The sequence below is a fragment of the Mustela nivalis genome (genome assembly GCF_964662115.1).
Source record: "Mustela nivalis genome assembly, chromosome: 8".
In the NCBI taxonomy this organism is placed as follows: domain Eukaryota; kingdom Metazoa; phylum Chordata; class Mammalia; order Carnivora; family Mustelidae; genus Mustela; species Mustela nivalis.
Window position 1 is genome coordinate 105051488 of NC_139027.1, and position 19700 is coordinate 105071187.

Here is a 19700-nt window from a genome sequence, read left to right on the forward strand (position 1 = left end):
TTTTAAAAAAACAGCCCAAATGTAAAGGTAAATGGAATGTAAATTGGTGCAACCACTATGAAAGGCAGTTTGGAGGTTCCTCAAAAACCTAAAAACAAAAATACCATATGATCCAGTAATTCCACTATTGTGTATTTACCCAGAGAAAACAAAAACACTAATTTGAAAAGATATATGAACCTTATGTTTACTGTGGCATTGTTTATAATTGCCAAGATATGGAAGCAGCCCAAGTACCCATCGATAGACATGAATGGGTAAAAAAGATGGACTATAACTCGGTCATAAAAAAGTATTAAATCCTTCCATTTGCAACAACATGGATTTACCTAGAAGGTATTATGGCAAAGTGAAATAAGTCAGACAGAGAAGACAAATACCGCATGATTCCATTTGTATGTGGAATCTAAAAAACAAAACAAACAAAAATAAAATAGACTCTTACATACAAAGAAGAAACTGATGGTTGCCGCAGGGAAAGGCATATAGGGTTGGGCAAAATATCTCAAAGGGATTAAGAGACACAACTTTCTAGTTATAAAATAAATAAGTCACAGAGATGAAAAGCACAACATGGGAATATAGTCAATAATACTGTAATAATGTGGTATGGTGACAGATGTGGATTACACTGGTCATGGTGAGCACTTAGTAATGTATAGAACTGTTGAATAAGTATGTTGTACACTTGAAACTAATGTAACATTATGTGTCAACTATACTTCAATAATAAAATAAAACAAGCAAAAAAGCTCAGTCCAAATGCACAATAAGAAAATTGGTAACTTGCGTTCTATCAAATTAATGGAACTACCATATATTAATTATAAAATTAATGTAACAACATGGAAAATGTTTATAACATTGTTAATGAAAAATCAGAATGTCAATTTGCATTTAAAATATTATTATTTATTTAAGAAAAATATGCCATATTTTCTTGATTTTCTGAAGCTGTCCCTTTTGAGGCATTGGTTTAATAACCACTATATGCAGCCAGTATAATGTACATCATTCAATAAGATACTATGTGTTCTTAATAAAATATTAATGTAATTTATTTCTTTATAAGAACTATTCACTTATTTATTTACGTATTATGTTTACACTTCATTCATAGACTCCTTAAATATATCATAGAAGTTTAATAATCAAATTCTTCTCTCCAGATTTATTAAGATGTAATTGAGATATAACATTGTTTTAGTTTTAGATATACAACATAATGTATACATTATATTGTATACAAACTACATTGCAAAATGACTACCACAACAAGTCTCGTTAACATCCATTAACTCATATAGTTGAAATTTTTTTTGTGTGGAATGAGAACTCTTAAGGTCTACTCTTTTAGCAACTTTCAATTATACAATATTGTTAACTACAGTCACTCTGCTGCATATTATAACCCCAGAACTCATTTATCTTACAAGTGGAAGTTTGTTCCTTTTGATCAATAAATTAAGGTGGTCAAAATAATAAAATTCTTGATGTCGTCCATAATTGACTAATATGTTTTAGAAGTATTAATTTCAAGTCTCTCAAAACAAAAACTCATATACACATACAATTCTTACAAACATTTTTATGCACTCTTATGGAAAGAGATTTTGTAAATAAATGCTTAGAAACACATTCCCTACCTGTCAATAATCACAAAATCCAACATTTTTGGGATTTATAGGTAAGGTGGCTTTGCACTCTAAGGAAACAGTGGATGTCAGTATATTTACTGGCTGTATATAACAGGTGGTAACTACACCCAGTTGAACCTTGGGGAAATATACTAAGATTTTATGTAAAATGGAAGTACAGCAGGAAATCCCACTGAGTACAGGGACTTAAGGAACATCAGCTCAATTCTCTCACTGCTTGATGGCTAGGCAATTCCATGGGGAGTATTTTTGCGCGTCTGGTATATTTGATTCATCAGGGTGATCAGTCTAACTTTTTTAGTCTCTCCCGAATGTCAGTCTTTAGGAGCTGTCCAGAATGTCCATATGTCTGTGGTCCCCAATTCCTCTCCTCCCCTGGAATTCTTGGGTGGTCTGGATAAAACTTTTTGCTTCTGGGAGTACAGGGTAAAGTTAGACAAAGAAGGGACACTGGTGTGTGTGTGTATGTGTGCGCGCACGCATGTGTATGGGGTATAAAATCACAAAGGGTAGAGCCCACGCCCTGAACATACTTGCAATTTAGTACAGAAGACACACATAAATCAGTGATTATAAAGCAGTGCAAATGGGTCCATATTTAGATTTGACTTGAGGCTTTTGGAGGAGAAACAAGTTGGGTAAGCTGGGTGATTAGCTACAGAGAGAAAGGTATTCCAGAAGAGGGGATAGTGCCTACATGTGAAGTCATGGTGATATGATCAAGCATCTTGTATTTGAGGAACCAGAAGTTCCCTCCTAGGCAAAGAGCTTAGAAAATGAATTTCTAAAGTCTTATACATTATGATGTCAACTGTCTACTTAGCCCTGATTTACCAGAAGTTTAAATTCTGCAATATAAATGCATGGGCACCATAGCTAACTAGGATCACACCTCATCTAAATTTCTTCCAATTCAATTGTATTTAGCCATGACTGGCAGAAAAAAAAAAAAAAAAAGTATTTTCAGTTTCCCTGCAATCATCAGTTATGTTAGTTGGCTCCATTAAACCAGACCCAAATCAGGAATCTTTAAATTGTCCAACAATATCAAAATGCAAGAAAGTCCAGGTGTTGTCTAGTAAGACTGACCTTGGCAGTGTCAAACAAACAATAGCTAGCATCATTTGGAGCCAAAGAGAACTAATAGGTAACAAAGGTAAACAAGTACCCAAAGGTCACAAAGGTAAACTAAGTACTCAAAGGTCATATCCTCTCTGCATCTTGTTGGACTGGTATGCATAAGCCTGGCCAGGTGAGTATCCCATATGCTGTTCTTGGAAAGGGGATGCATCCCCTTTTTGTGGTATGAGATGAGATGAGAGCAGTCTTGAAAGCAGGATACAAGCATTTTGAAACTGGGTGCAAATCAGTCTGCGGATGTTAGCTGCTAGCATCTGGCAATTTATGAAAGTTAGATTTGGGTGCAGACCACCTCCTAGGAGGAGGGCGGGAGGCATTGGTTCCAGGTAACCTATTGCTAGGCAACCCAGGGAGTCTCTATGGTAATTTACTACACAATCCGGCTTGTCTCTATACAAGCAGAGTTATTTTGTATTTGTCAATTAAAAAAATTAAGGTCCGCTTTCTGCCTGTGGACGCCGCCGAGTAAGCATCGTTAAAGTCTCCCCTCCCACCGCCGTCATGTCTAAGTCAGAGTCTCCCAAAGAGCCTGAACAGCTGCGGAAGCTCTTCATCGGAGGTCTGAGCTTTGAAACAACCGATGAGAGTCTGAGGAGCCATTTTGAGCAATGGGGAACACTTACGGACTGTGTGGTAATGAGAGATCCGAACACCAAGCGCTCCAGAGGCTTTGGGTTTGTCACATATGCCACTGTGGAGGAGGTGGATGCAACCATGAATGCAAGGCTACACAAGGTGGATGGAAGAGTTGTGGAACCAAAGAGGGCTGTCTCAAAAGAAGATTCTCAAAGACCTGGTGCCCACTTAACTGTGAAAAAGATTTTTGTTGGTGGCATTAAAGAAGACACTGAAGAACATCATCTAAGATTATTTCGAACAGTATGGGAAAATCGAAGTGATTGAGATCATGACTGACCGAGGCAGTGGCAAAAAGAGGGGTTTTGCTTTTGTAACATTTGATGACCATGATTCTGTAGACATGATTGTCATTCAAAAATACCATACTGTGAATGGCCACAACTGGGAAGTAAGGAAAGCGCTCTCTAAGCAAGAGATGGCTAGTGCTTCATCCAGCCAAAGAGGTCGAAGTGGTTCTGGAAACTTTGGTGGTGGTCGGGGAGGTGGTTTTGGTGGGAATGACAATTTTGGTCGCGGAGGAAACTTCAGTGGTCGAGGTGGCTTTGGTGGCAGTTGAGGTGGTGGTGGATATGGTGGCAGTGGGGATGGCTATAACGGATTTGGTAATGATGGTGGTTATGGAGGAGGCGGCCCTGGTTACTCTGGAGGAAGCAGAGGCTATGGAAGTGGTGGACAGGGTTATGGAAACCAGGGCAGTGGCTATGGCGGGAGTGGCAGCTATGACAGCTATAACAACAGAGGAGGCGGAGGCGGCTATGGCGGTGGTAGTGGAAGCAACTTTGGAGGTGGCAGAAGCTATAATGATTTTGGCAATTACAACAATCAATCCTCAAATTTTGGACCCATGAAAGGAGGCAATTTTGGAGGCAGAAGCTCTGGCCCTTATGGTGGTGGAGGCCAATACTTCGCCAAACCACGAAACCAAGGTGGCTATAGTGGTTCCAGCAGCAGCAGCAGCTATGGCAGTGGCAGAAGGTTTTAATTACTGCCAGGAAACAAAGCTTAGCAGGAGAGGAGAGCCAGAGAAGTGACAGGGAAGCTACAGGTTACAACAGATTTGTGAACTCAGCCAAGCACAGTGGTGGCAGGGCCTAGCTGCTACAAAGAAGACATGTTTTAGACAATACTCATGTGTATGGGCAAAAAAACTCGAGGACTGTATTTGTGACTAATTGTATAACAGGTTATTTTAGTTTCTGTTCTGTGGAAAGTGTAAAGCATTCCAACAAAGGGTTTTAATGTAGATTTTTTTTTTTTTTGCACCATGCTGTTGATTGCTAAATGTAATAGTCTGATCATGATGCTGAATAAATGTGTCTTTAAAAAAAAAAATTAAGATCCTGTAAGCATGCTGCAGTACATTACATACATTTTTTTTAATTTATTTTTTTATTTGTTTTCGGCATAACAGTATTCATTATTTTTTTACCACACCCAGTGCTCCCTGCAATCCATGCCCTCTATAATACCCACCACCTGGTACCCCAACCTCCCACCCCCACCCCCGCTAATTCAAACATACATTTTAAGTACAATTTCATGTTCCCTTATTTGTTTACTCTGGGGTAACCGCCACACCTATCAAGAACAGTGTGAAAGAGAAGAAAGGAAAATAAGGATTGGAGCAAGATGGAGGCAAACATGGTGTGACTGGCTGACCAAATACTAGCTGCTCAAACACAAACTAGATTGTCTAATAAATGACCACAGTTGGTCCTGTCTTCTCTCTCATTCTCTTCTTCAGCTGCTCAACTTGCCGCTACTCAGCAGGCGATAGGGTTACCAGACTATAGGGTCACTCCATATCACTATAAGCATGGAAATTCAGGGTAAAGCAGACTTACCCAAATGAGTTGTATTCAGTATGAAATGCTACAATGCCAGGGAATCTTCTAGCAAATTAGCAGCTGGGGTTGCTGTGGTAGTCACTTGTCACTTTATTCTGCCATGCACATTTCCCATTCTAAAACTGCCCCTCCGAAGCTGCTGCAGGTAAATATGTGCCCCAGCTCCTCTGTTATGGGGGAGGTGTAGGACACAAGTTGGCTCTGCCTGGACACAGAATTTGGTTCAAGGAACTCGAGTAGAAAGCACATTTTCAGGATTGACATGGATGTCATAAGTTAGAAAGCATCTTCCTCTTTCTGCAAACTCAAGCACTAGTCTCACAAATTTGAGTAGAGATTATATGCATGGATGCCAGAGCCAAACTGGCTCGTCAAATCCACTTTATTCCTTAGGATTTGTGAATTTGGGCAAATGGGACATGACCTCATAAAATGGTTGTAAGGATCAAACGACATAATACTCACAAAATGTGTAAAAGAAGGCAAAGCATGTAGGAAGCACTTAAAGAATGGGGGCCATTACTGATGGCTTTACTTTAGGCTGGTTTGGAAGAGTCCCCTCTGCTGCCAGGTGTGAAGCACTTGCTTGAGAAAGTCCTCATGAAGGAGCAAGGTAAAGAGAAGGACAGAAGGAGAGCACTGGAAAGCTGATGCTGTCATTTAATTGGTGGGTGCTGTCTTGCGTGAGTCACAGTCACTGCTTGGGATTGTCGAGTTACCTGAGGGAGTACAGTCCCTCGCGCAGTCCCTCGCACGTGCTTCTCATGCTAGATGGAATTGAGTTCTGGCATTATGACTACTGTGTCCACATAGGATTCCCGTATCTCCAGTGCAGTATGCACACCGAAGCTCCCTGCTCTCACTTGCAGTTCACTGCAAGAAAGATGCAGGCCTACCTTTCTCATGATACCAGGATATGATGCGCTGTGTGGGTGGGTCAACTGCAGAAGACCCCCTCCTACCTTTAATGTCTATATTCTTAAATAATTGCCATGACTTCAGTTTAATCCGTGATAGCTTTTACTTTCATTTTCTTCATTAAAGTAACTGAGTTGCAGAAGTAGTACCAAAAGCAAGAGGAGGAAGGAAAAAAATGCTTGTGCTATTGGTTCTGTTCCTTCTGTCTTTCTAGAACAAGAAAGGAAGTTATAGAGGTGGATTTATTTATTTATTTACCAGCGAATGTCACATTTGTTAGTGAAACCCTCAACATAGAGGGAGGCAGGTGACTGTGAAGACAGAAAAATGCAGAGTTCAGTCTCAAATATCCTGTCAGGATAAGATCTAAAATAAATTTAGGTTCAGTGGGGATGAATGAATCAAAGGCGGGTTTTCGGCAGCAGCTCTGACATGCTTTACCAGACTGGTAGATTTGTATTTTTCAATTTGGAAAGTGAGGGTGCAGAGGTTTAAAGCAAATGCATACAAACTGACAATCTTTACTTTCTCCACTCCAGCCCCAAAAGGCTAGGAGAGTGGCAAGAAGTACGGACGGACCAGTATAGATTGAACCTTCTAGAACAATCTGGGACCCTCTTCAAAATTCTAACTATATTTAAAAAAGAAAACACCTATCATAAATTACTGTAATATCCCTTTGCTTGAATTTTCAGTTCAAATTCTTTGTTATTTCCACCCCCAAACGGCAGGTTCACAGTGATTTTAGGTTTAATCAATTTTCTAATAGCTAAGTCTATATGGCTAAGTCTGCCTTTTAGCATTCAGCAATTAAACATTTTAAGTTGTACAATTATACAAAAACTTGTATGGCAGAATGATTATCCATGGTTTCTATATTCATTTCAAAAGTTTTAATGAGTGTCTTTTATGCCCATATGTTTTACTTAAAAAAAAAATCTGCATTGGATTCTCATCTTAATTTAAAATCCTTCTACATTATAAAGGCTACAAGTAATATTTTGTTACAAATGGAAGAAAGCAGAGCAGATATGAATGCACCAAATATTGAAGGATTTTATATTGTTTAAAATGAGTCATTGCACTCGAGTGTAACTCAGATAAAATTTTTTTTCACTTTATATAATAATCTACTTAGTCTGAAATTACACCATTTAAATGCAGAGTAAGAGTTAAGAAAATTATGATTTAAAAGATTCATGTGTATATATATATTTTTATTTTAGCAATGAAATAAATTTTCAGCTGTAAGTCATGTTGTATTCAGGATTAGACTTATAAAATTAGTATTACTGATTAGTAGCTTAGCGAATACAGCCATTGCCATTTTTTAATCAAGGGACAAAACATTTTATCCCAAACTTAATGCTTCAGAGAACACGTAGGTAAGAAAAATAAAGTCAATGATGCAATATTTCATTGAACACATTAACCGACTCTGTGAGTTTATGAGGGGGAAAAATAGAGTAATACTCAGATTATGTTAGGACTTCTCATGAGTGTTTCAATTAAAAATATGCAACCGTGATATCATCAAGTAAAAATTGGTTCTGCATGACTGAAGCTGAGGCCGACTGCACTAACTATATTTATACCCAATTATCAAGCTATGACCCTTGACTTCCTTTTAATGCCATCTGCCAAAAAGCTGAATTAAAACACAGCTTGAATTTCATCCAATTTTCAGAATTCTCCTTAATGGAATGGATTCTCTATGCTGTGTGGGACAAAAGTAATATGATAAAGTTCTTTGCATTGACATTCAAAGATTGAGTCGTCTTTTTCTACAATAAGACCTTTTCTGGACTTGCCAATGTGGGTAAGAAAACAGTCTACTCCCAATTAATAGCAGAGAAAAAAAAAAACCTTTTTTCTTTGATCTTACCGTGAATGTGCTGCATTGGTCTGAAATAAGCCATTTTGGGCAGCTTCTCTTTAAGTATATGTTTGTTTAGCAAACGTATACAGAGAAAGTTCTCATGTCTTCATTTGGGGAAAAACCAAAAGAATTATTTTCAAGAACTCATAATCTAAACCAATTATAGACTATTTAAAATAAATAGACTAAATGAATTATATGTGTGATGAAATCAAGTCGCATGGGAATGGATGGCTTCTGAGTCTAAGATTAACCTAATTTTCATAGATTTATTATTGTTAAAAATTTGATAATTTTTAGAAACATTTTCTTCATTTATTTGAAAGAGTGTGTGTGCATGAGCAGGGTTGGGGGTAGAGGGAGAGGAAGAAGCAGACTCCCTTCTGAATAGGGACCCTGATGTTGGGCTCAATTCCAGGAACCTGAGATCACTACCTGAGATTAAGTAAGATGCTTAACCAACTGAGCCACGCAGGTGCCCCCAAATTTGATAATTTTTAAAGTGTCTCAAAAAATAAAAAAATTCACATATACATATAAAGGATTTTTCAGTTTTACATATATATATATGCATATATAATTTAAAATAAGATTTTTAGAGGTTTTGGTTCATTCTGAATGTTTTTCAGGCCACTGAAATATTAAGACTAGCTAATTCATAACATGCATGAAATATTGAAAGCATTTTCTTTTACGAATTAGTAAAAATATTAGTATATTGCTTTAAAACATATACACTGCAATGCTCCCCAACTAACTGCCATTTTCACTTTTGGTAGTGCCTATATTGGCAGATTGCAAATAAATAATCTAAACTATAATCTGCCCTTAAGTAGTTAATATTCTAATCCTTTTCAAGAGAAGCACAATGTCAAGATTTACCAATTTTGTAAAGATGAGCTGACTCTCTTTCATTTTTAAGCCTCAGTATTCCTTCCTCAATCTACACTGCTCTGTTCCCAGACTTCTGACTTTTAACTGACCCCATTGGCCTCCATTCTTTTCCATTTCAGGTCCCTAAATGAGGTTACAGGATTTATAGGTTTTCTTCTTTTGACTCTGCCTCCATTGTTGTCTTCATTTGGGGATCTCTATAACTATTACAATACCTTGTCCCATAGAAGTTTTGCACAATCTTATGAATGCTTCCCTATCTCCTACAATTTATCTCAAAAATCACAAGAGGTATCACATTCAAATTATAAATCATAGGAAAGACATTTTTAATTCAAATAGGCTTACTTAAGATTTCCTTTCTAGGCAGCTTTAAAGTCTGACTGTATCCACTCATTTATTTCTTATTAATTCATTCAAGAAACATTTAATAAGTACCGTTCTATATGTCAGGCCTCAAGCTAACTGTTGGATACAGATGGGTATATAATAAAGGGATGTGGCCCAGTCCTCAGGGAGTTTACAGTTCAGTGTGTGGGATATATATGCCACAAATTTAAGTGTATAATGATAAATTGTGGTAGGGTCATGAGGGACGTAAAAAATGTAGTAATAGAGAATTAGGAATAGAAAGAGGTACATATTTCATTAAGTGGTTTCAGAGAAAGTCTCTCTGGAGAGGTGACTTCTATTTGAGACCTGAAGTAGGAGGAATTAGTCTTGAGTGTGAAAGAGAGACAGACAGACAGAGACAGAGACAGAGACAGAGACTGTGTGGGAGGTGTTGAGAATTTTCTTAAGGATAGGAAACAATGTGTGATGATCCTAATGCTACAACTTCTTGAATCTTCCTTGGTCAGAACAATAAGAGTGTGTGATGGAAGGAGTATGGTAGAAAGAGAGAGAAGGAAGGAGAGAGAAGGAAGGTGGGAAATGAATGGGGAGTGATGAAGAGGAAGAAAAGGGGGTACTGAGATAGAAAGATGAAGGGAGCCTGATGGAGGGATTAAGAGAGGAGGAAATGGAGAGAGTTGGGGAGGAAGAGTATGGAAAGATGAAGATGAAGAATGAGGCTGGAGCCTAGTGTTGCCCATAAAAACAAATGTCAGAGTCATGTGGTATTGGGGAACATATTTAGGATCCTCCACTACCAAGACCCCAAGGGACTTTTCTTCACTCTTCTCCTCTCCTGGCTCCCATCTCTGGCCCTGCTTTGACTTCACCTTAAGAGTTTCTGGCATTTCACATGGTCTTAGGTGATAACTGGAGCTCTGCCCTACTGAGCAAACATTTCACCCAGGTCAGCCACTGGTGCCTAATCAAGACCTGCCACTCTCCCACTAAATTAGGGCAGCCAGGAGCTGGTTGGCAGCAAGGTATTCAGCTGGTATTACTTCTGGAAGACTCAGTGTTTTATAAACATAACCTTTCCCTGGGGAAGCTAAAAAACCTTTGCTAATTTTTAAAAACCTTGCCTTGTGACAACTAAAAAGAACCTACTTTGTGTCAACATGGTCAAGCTGGAATTATGTTTCCTGAATCCCCTTCCCCACATGGTTCTAGTCCAAGTTGGCCAGAAGAGGAAGCTATGGGTGCTTTGAAGGTGAACTGGTGAACTGCTCCCTTTGGTCATGGGCGTGGATAGAGGTGGAGAGAATCCAGCATGTCCTCATTCTCCCTGCTCCATGGCCAGCTCTTCTTCCAAGCATCCAGCTCCAATGACTGACAGGGCCAACAGGCCGCCATCAAGCACAGATGTACCAGTTCCTCTCTGCAATCTCCTTCTAGAAGCTGGTCCTACTTAACTTTCTATGTGTCCTCGTAGACTCCTAACTGACCACTAGTTCCAGGGTTTTGGAGATTGGGTAGTGACTTCTCTGATCTTCCTACTCTACCTTTTGATCTCTACTTTTCCAAATATTATATGACTTCTTGGGCCTATAAGAAATCCCTTATTCTCTAATACACATGAGGTTTATCTTTCCTGGTTTAACCCTGAATGATACATGTGGTATTATTCTAAAGAAAGGAAATTTCCACTTTATCTTTTTTTTTTTTTTTAAGATTTTATTTATTTATTTGACAGAGAGAGATCACAAGTAGGTAGAGGCAGGCAGAGAGAGAGGAAGGGAAGCAGGCTCCCTGCTGAGCAGAGAGCCCGATGCGGGACTTGATCCCAGGACCCTGAGATCATGACCTGAGCCGAAGGCAGCGGCTTAACCCACTGAGCCACCCAGGCGCCCTCCACTTTATCTTCAGTATAAGAATTTTTCTATACAAAAAATTGTATATGACTAGGTTACATATATGACTAGGTTACAGTTTAGTCACTAACTTAGAAGATAGATTGAATTTTACATTAAGTTATAAGAATATTAACTGTATTAATTAATATTAACTAATTCTGGTAATATCAATAGCTTTTAACTACCATCTGATTTGTAAAACAACATGGCTGCATTCTTCATGTTGTTTTCACTGGGCAGGAAAAGCATAAAATTAAGACACAGGTATTTTGATATCAACTTCAGTATTTCAGCCAAGAAGATTATGATGTTGATGGGTATAAGTAACTTAACTAATATACAGTGTTAGCAAAGCCAATAGAGAAAAATAAGAAAGTAACCAATAAATTAAAAAGTTCATTGATGCACCCATGTTCTTGACAAAGGGGAAGAATTTTCTCTAAAGAAAGTGCTCACATCTGATTAAAAAAAAAAAAAAAAGCTTTCAGGTATTTTGCGTCTATTATCAATAATGTATCTTGTAATTTTGTTCATAGTACATAGGAGTAAGAGGACAGATTTGCTTTAATGTGACATAAAACTAGAACTAGACCAGCCATCGTTGGATAAACACAACTCATTTCTTTCCTGTAGACAAAACAAAACCATTTTCTTGCTTAAATGGCTCTGGAGTAAGTGGGCCATTGCAGAAGTATGTTAACACCTTCAACTCTCTGCAATGTTAGTGTCTTTTATTCTCATAGTGGCTGGTATGGTACTTCTTTTAAGAAAAATGTTGACCTCTTCATAAAGAACATGGATATGTCAATGAATGCTAACATCCCAGGAACTAGGGGGAGAAAAAAACAATAAGAATAAAAATTGAAAATAGCCAGCTTACTTTCAATCTACCAAAAAGTACCCTGTTTACTTTAACTTGAGTCACTGAAGAAATGGCCCCACACACACTGCCCTCTCCCTCCATGTGATGTTATGTCAAAGTCTTTTTTATTCTTGAAGAAGTGGGAAAGAGAAATATAATGCATTCTTAGTATGATATAAGATACTTTTGTTTATCTTCTTGATATTGTTTTTTAAATTATGATGAAATACATGCAACATGAATTTACCATTTTAAATATTTCTAAGTATACAGTTTAGTGGCATTAAATATATTCATGTTGTGCAAGGATCACCACTATGCCTTTCCATCTTTCCAAACTCAATCTCCATACGCATAAATAATAACTCCCCATTATCTTCTCACCGCAGCCACTGGTAACTGCTATTCTACCTTCTGTCTCTATGAATTTGAATTTTAGGTATCTCACATAAATGGAATAATAAAATATTTGTCCTTCTGGCTTATTTCACTAAGCATGTTTTCAAAGTTCATCCACGATGTAGCATGTAACAGAATTACATTCTTTTTTATGGTTGACTAATATTCCATCATGTGTGTGAGAGTGTGTGTGAGTGTATCACACTTTAATCACACTTTATCCATTCCATTAATGGACATTTCTGCTATTCCCATATTCTGCTATTCCCATGTCTGCTATTCTTTTTACTACTGTGAATAAATGGTTCTGTGACTACTGGTGTACAAAAACATGTTCAGATCCCTGCTTTTGATTCCATCTTCCCAAGTTTTTAAATCATAGAAATAACATAAGTCAAAATGCACACCCATGCATACACAGAGGTACATACACAATTTGAAAAAAAGTATATTTTTTTCTGGTAGGTTTTTAAAGATAAATGTAAACTTCTACTCCATGATTTTGTCCAGATCTCTTCTGGTATGTATACTTAAAAGAGTGAGGAGGAAGAAGAATTCAATGTTCTCTAGAACCAGAATGTTCCACTCAACATTGCCTTGCAGAACACAAGGTTATCTTAAATTCCAACATTAAGAAGCAAGCACTAAACAAGGATTACGGATTTTTACAAATGCAGATATAGCTATGATGGTTAAAAGGACACTGTTAAGAGAAATTGTTCAGTGCTTTTTAGTAAATTTACAGAGTTGTGCAACCAATCGTTTTTGGAACATTTTTTTCACCCTAAAAAGATCCTTTGTTTTCTTTGCCATCAAACCCTATTCCTGCCCTTAGCCACATTCAAGCAACCACTATGCTACTTTGGATTTGCCTTTTATGGACTCTTCAAATAAACAGAATCACATAATGGTCTTTTGCATATATATATATATATATATATATATATGTCTTTTGCATTTAGCATTTTCTATTTAGCATAATATTCTTGAGGTTCATCCACATGGTAGCATATTTCTACAGCTTGATCCTGTTCACTGCATTTACCAGTTGATAGACATTTGGATTGCTTCTAGTTTGGGATATTCCTTTAATTCTTGAATATGTACTTTTAATTTCTTGCACTGTCTTTGTTGTGTTTGGGCATGAAGATTGCATTGCCCTCAACAAAAATTGTGAAATGTGTTTTTTTTTTTTAATACTTTGGAAGGGTTTTGTAAAATACATTATAATGATCCTTGAAAGTTTGGTAGACATTGCCTATAAATCTACTGTAGTCTGTTTTTTATTTGATAAAAGTTTTATTGGTATTAAATTAATTCATTTTATGGTTATAGACTATTTGTACAACGATATTGAGTCAAAATTGATGTTACATTTTTCTAGGCATTTGTTCATCGTATCTAAGTTTTTTAAATCACTGGCACAAAGTTGTTTTTATCTTCATATGTGAAATGTTTTGTGTTCTTTTTTATTTATAATACATTAATTTTAATTACTAATATATTTGTTTTTGATCATTCTCAGCAGATATTTTATTAATATCTCTAAATAAATAGCCTTTCCTAGAATTATGGTTTCTACAATTTTCTGTAGTTTATTTGCTGTACTTTCATGAATTTCTGCTCCTTATTTCTACTCCTTCCTTTTAGTATATTTGTGTTTATCCTGATACTATTTTTGCAGGTTCTTAAGTTATTCTTATAGTTCATTTATAATAATCTATTTTTCTAATATAAAATGTAAAACTTAACATTCTCCCTTAACCCGATCTTATGAACTTTAAAATTTACTGATCTTATTATAATTTACTTCCATGAATTTGAAAATGTTCATTATCATTTCCTTCAATCCATAAGTTGTGTAATTTGAGGATTTAATTTTTCAAAACAATAAATGTTATTTTCCCTGTTTTATTTTATTCTTCTAACCACTGATCACCATCAAACACAATACCTTTTATTCATTTACCTTATTTCTTGTCCATAACCCCCACTAAAATGCAAATACCTTAAGGAGAGGGATTTTGTTTGTTTTGTTTACTTTGTTTTCCCCAGTGCCTTGATTAGTGTCCAGCACAAAGTAACTGCTGAAAAATATTTGTTGAATAATGATTGATATGAAATATATTTGGCTTTTTCTCAATGGCCACAACATAGGTCAGGTACCTTCTATAAAGGGCCAAGTAGTAAATATTTCAAGATTTTTGGACCACATATGGTTTCTGTCACATATTCATTTTCTTTTCTTTTTGAAACTTTTACAACCCACTAAAAATGTAGAAAAATGTTCTTAATTTGAGGGCCATACCCAAGTAGGCTATAGGCTTAATTTGGCCCATCAGTTATACTTTGCTGACCATAGGCCTAGATGTTCATTTACTATTAGACAAGTTTACTCTGTAATTTTGAAGATCAGGTTTTTATATATGTACATCACAAGCTTGTTAATTGTATTATTCAAGCCTTATATTTTTAAATTAGATTTACCTCTCAATAAGTGAGAATGTTATTTCTAAATCTCCTAATAACATTATACATTTGAAAGTTTCTCTTTTCAGTCATATCAGTCTTTGAGTTATATTTTGATCACCTTCTAGAATCATACCTTTTTAAATTAGTACTTCTGTAAGTATCTTTTTTCTCTTGCAAATTGTGTGTAACTTTGCTTCTTTTCTTAAATCATCCAATCCATAGATAATCTCTGTATTTTAATTGAGGAAGTTAGTCTTTATATACTTATTGAGATAACTAAATAGCTAAATTTATTTTCATGATACGTGCTTTCTTTTATTATTATCTTTTTTTTTTTTTTTTAGCAGATAAATCTCAGTTTTACCATAGTCCCTCCTTTCTTCCATTGTTTTATCACTTTCTGTATCCTCCTGGATTTAAAACAGGTCAAACCACTTTTAGAAGTATGCTTCTCACAAAATTTTGAATTACTCAGTTTACCCAAATTAATTATGTAATTTACAAAAAACTTAAAATTTCCAAAATGTATCATAAGTTTATGCTTTAAATGATTCCTCCCCTTTAAGATAATAATATATGTGTAGATACAATCTGAAGTGATATTCAAAATATTTAAAAACAAAACAAAAAGTTCTAAACTATCCCTTTCTTTTGAATGTATTGAATACCCTGCATCTGTTCAATTTAAATTTAAAATCTATTCTATTCTTTCAGTGTTATTTCAACTTTATAGATTATTTTCACTTCCTCCTAAATAATATGAAGGCTTTGGAATGCTTTACATTTTATTATCTACCTTTCAGTTTATCTGTTGTTGTTATTATTATTATTATTATTATTATTAGGCTATTCTATCTTGCTCAGTGTCACATGTAAGATAATATTTTATACAGTCATGTTGTCTATTTAGACTTCTCATTGTCTTTCTCTCTTTTCTATCACTAAATTTTCTTGAATTATGTATCTTCTTGCTGAAAATATTTTATTTTTCTCCCTGAAGCACATGTTATATTAAGAACATATTGATTTTAAACTTACTCAGTTTTGTTTATCTCAAATTGTATTATTTTATTATCACTTTTTTTTTAAGATTTTATTTACTTATTTGACAGAGAGAGATCACGGTAGACAGAGAGGCAGGCAGAGAGAGAGAGAGAGAGGGAAGCAGGTTCCCTGCTGAGCAGAAAGCCCGATGCGGAACTCGATCCCAGGACCCTGAGATCATGACCTGAGCTGAAGGCAGCGGCTTAACCCACTGAGCCACCCAGGCGCCCTTTTATTTTCACTCTTAAAAGATAACCTTGCTGGATATACAAGTAGGTGTTAAGAATTATCCTTTCTAAGCACTTTTAAGAATACTGCTTGATTTCCTTCAATTGAGAAATATACTGTCAATCTGACTGTCATTTCTTTGTACGTCATCTACCTTCTTCTTTGGTTTCTGTTAAGTTTGTCTCCTTTTTGAAGTGTGTAGTTGTTAATTTCCTTTTATTTTTAATCCTGTGGGAAACATTATACTTTCTGAATCACAAGGTCTATCCTTTTAATAATTCTGAAAAATTCTTAGCCATAACTCTTCAGATATTGATTCTCCCATATATTTTTTCTCCTTTATTAATTTTTTGCAACCTTGATCTGTCATATGTTAGATATTACTGCTCTATCCTCTGGGATTCTTAACATCTCTCACACTTTGTTTTCCATCTCTTTATCTTTCTATGCTACATTCTAGCTAATTTCTTCAAATATATTTTTCAAGTAAGTTATTCTTTCATGAAGTGTGTAGTTTAATCATCCTTGTGTATGTGTGCATTTTTAAATTTTATTTTAAGAATTTCTGTTTTGGGGTGTGCCTGGGTGGCTCAGTGGATTAAGGCCTCTGCTTTCAGCTCAGGTAATGATCCCAGGGTCCTGGGATCGAGCCCCACATCGGGCTCTCTGCTCAGCAGGGAGCCTGCTTCCCCCTCTCTCTCTGCCTGCCTCTCTGCCTACTTGTGATCTCTCTCTGTCAAAAAAATAAATAAAATCTTAAAAAAAACAAAAAAGAATTTCTGTTTTGTTCTTTGATAAGCTACCTGGTCTATTAGTTGCTTATTTTTAAAAGTTCTACCTGTTAACTGTTTAAATGACAAATATACTTATTTCTTACTCTGTATCTGATAATTTCAAAATCTAAAGCATTTAGGAGTCTAACCCATTAGGGTTTTTGTTTGGATTTCTGTTTGTTTTAGTTTTGCCAATCTATGATTTTTCCCCTTCAATTAGCATTTTTAAAAAATATCATAAGGGGGCGCCTGGGTGGCTCAGTGGATTAAGCTGCTGCCTTCGGTTCAGGTCATGATCTCAGGGTCCTGGGATCGAGCCCCGCATCGGGCTTTCTGCTCAGCAGGGAGCCTGCTTCCCCCCTCTGTCTCTGCCTGCCTCTCTGCCTACTTGTGATCTCTCTGTCAAACAAAATAAATAAAATTAAAAAAAATATATATCATAAGGTTATATCTGGCTGAACAGTGAGAATCCCAGGGAAGCTTTACTCCAAGGAGTACTTAACTTCTGCCAGGAACCAGGGGGTAATTGGAACCATTTTTATTTCCATGCTAATGGTTTGAACTACAGAGCCACATAAGGACATCCAGTAGTTATAAATTCTCATAAGAAAATCTTAATTTTTATTATTATTTTTATTTTTGATTTGGAGTTGAGATGGGTATAACCAGATTTTACGGTATCTCTCTTTGCTGGCAAGGGAATTTTATTCCTGGTCTATCTTTTCAGCAAGAGTGTATGTAGTCCTATTAGGGCCCAACTTTATGCAGAGTCTCAGATTCAAATGTACCCTTGTGCAGGTCTAAGGTCTAGTCTCCCATTTTCTGTCGGAATTATTAATCCTCAAAGTGTCCTCAAGTCATCCTGGGCCTCATTTCTTTCTTACCACTCCTCTTTCTAAAATCTTAATCTTTTTTTTAAACCTGGAAACCTTTGTTACCTCCTAGCAACATCACTAATTCATTTAAAAGTCTGTTGTTATCCTGCATCTAGGCCTTTTAACAATATCTATTCTCTTATACTGGTACAAGAATCCATATTTTAACTTATTTTATTCCAAAAATGGCTTTTAATCAGTCCTGTTAAACCATTTTTGAGTATCATACAACACCTATATCAATAGACTGCTTTTAAGCTTTTGAACATCTTAAGAAAATGCATTTGTTTCAACCCATATTCAGTATTAAACTCCAACCTGTAGTGAGAGAGAACTTTAATAAAAAGCTTTATTTTAATTTTGACTTTGATTTTTCTGAATGTTGAAAGATTAATTCTATGCTCTGTTGGATCATTGAGGAGGAAACTCTTTATCTCAGCATCTAAGTAGAAATTAAGTGTAGCTGACAGGTTCCAGAGACAAGCATTCTAAAATGAATTTTTAAAAGAAAACAATAGATTTTCTTCTTCTTACTGAATATACTCTTGTCTACTGGGAGAAGAAAATGTAAATTAGTGAGGTAGTGTTTCTGTACCAACAACCAGATGGTGGTTTTAAGATAAAATAATAATTTACTGGACTCTCTTCTCTTCTGTTCCAAACCATATGCTTATTATAGCTTCTTTTTATGTTTACTAATAGCCCATTTAGAAGAGGAAATATGGCTGAAATCTTCTGAGATTACTTTGGGTCTAAGTTTGGAGGGGATGCATGAAGATACTGTCTTTTCACCTAAGTGCAGTAGTATTGTTTAATAAAATTTCATGTAGATCCAGTTGATATCATTGACAGAAGACTATCAATGATACTTTTACTGAGCACGTACTATGTGGCATCAACTGTGCTAATCAATTCTAGGTAGGCTTAATTTAGTCTTTACTACAACCCAATGAGAATGCATCATTAGTCCCATTATACACACAATTATACACACACACACACACACACACACATATACATATATAGTGGTTAACCAATAACCTTATGAACTTGACAGGCTAGTTCACCTCCCTCCAACTAGCCTGTCAAGTTCATAAGGCAAAAAGGTGGCAGGACCTGAAGGAGTGCTATCTAATCAACTTACACTTTACTATGCCTTTATTATGCTTACACTTTATTACACTTTCTTCAATTACATGGCAGTACGTAGGAATGTCTGTGCATCTTAGTGTGGTCCTTTAAATAGACCACTCCCTCATCAACACACACATTGTTGACTTCCTGCAAAATCTGTATCTTCTCAGTAACAAAAGCAGTCAAAATATTTTTAAAAGATAAATTCTGGGTACATGGGATATCACCAGGTCAAATTAAGCATAGATAATCCAATGGATTTTTCTAAAATTGTTGAGATTGGAAAACAGTACTTAAAAATTTATTCAGCAAAATATGGACCCGATTTCAAATACATATAGAAAAATCCTATCAGAGGATTTAAATAGGTTTAATAAGTTGTTTTACCAATCCTTTCTTTTTTAACTGGACAAAGAGCACATTAGAAAGGGGTTGGGGGATGGGATCATGTCTATTTTTTTTCCTGTCTATACCTGTCAAAGAGTAGGAGCTCATTAATTTTTTGAGTAAATAAATGACTCACAGGCTGACATTTAGTGAGATCCTTATAGAATAATAGGGCCAAATAACAAATATGTCTTTCTTTAAAAATATGTATTGCTCTGGGGTGCCTGGGTGGCTCAGTTTGTTAAGTGTCTACCTTCAGCTCAGGTTATGATCTCAGGGTCCTGAAATAGAGCCCCACATCGGGC

The 19700-nt window shown here is 36.0% G+C and overlaps 1 protein-coding gene and 1 pseudogene across 5 annotated transcripts in view; one reads left to right on the top strand and one right to left on the bottom strand.

Annotated features, from left to right (window-relative positions):
* MACROD2 (mono-ADP ribosylhydrolase 2) overlaps nt 1-19700 on the bottom strand; it is a 1944634-nt gene that overhangs the window by 790088 nt on the left and 1134846 nt on the right. The gene's annotated exons all lie outside the window — the stretch shown is intronic.
* LOC309871038 (heterogeneous nuclear ribonucleoprotein A1 pseudogene) lies at nt 3239-4693 on the top strand (annotated as a pseudogene). The gene has a single exon. The product of its transcript is annotated as a heterogeneous nuclear ribonucleoprotein A1 pseudogene (transcript).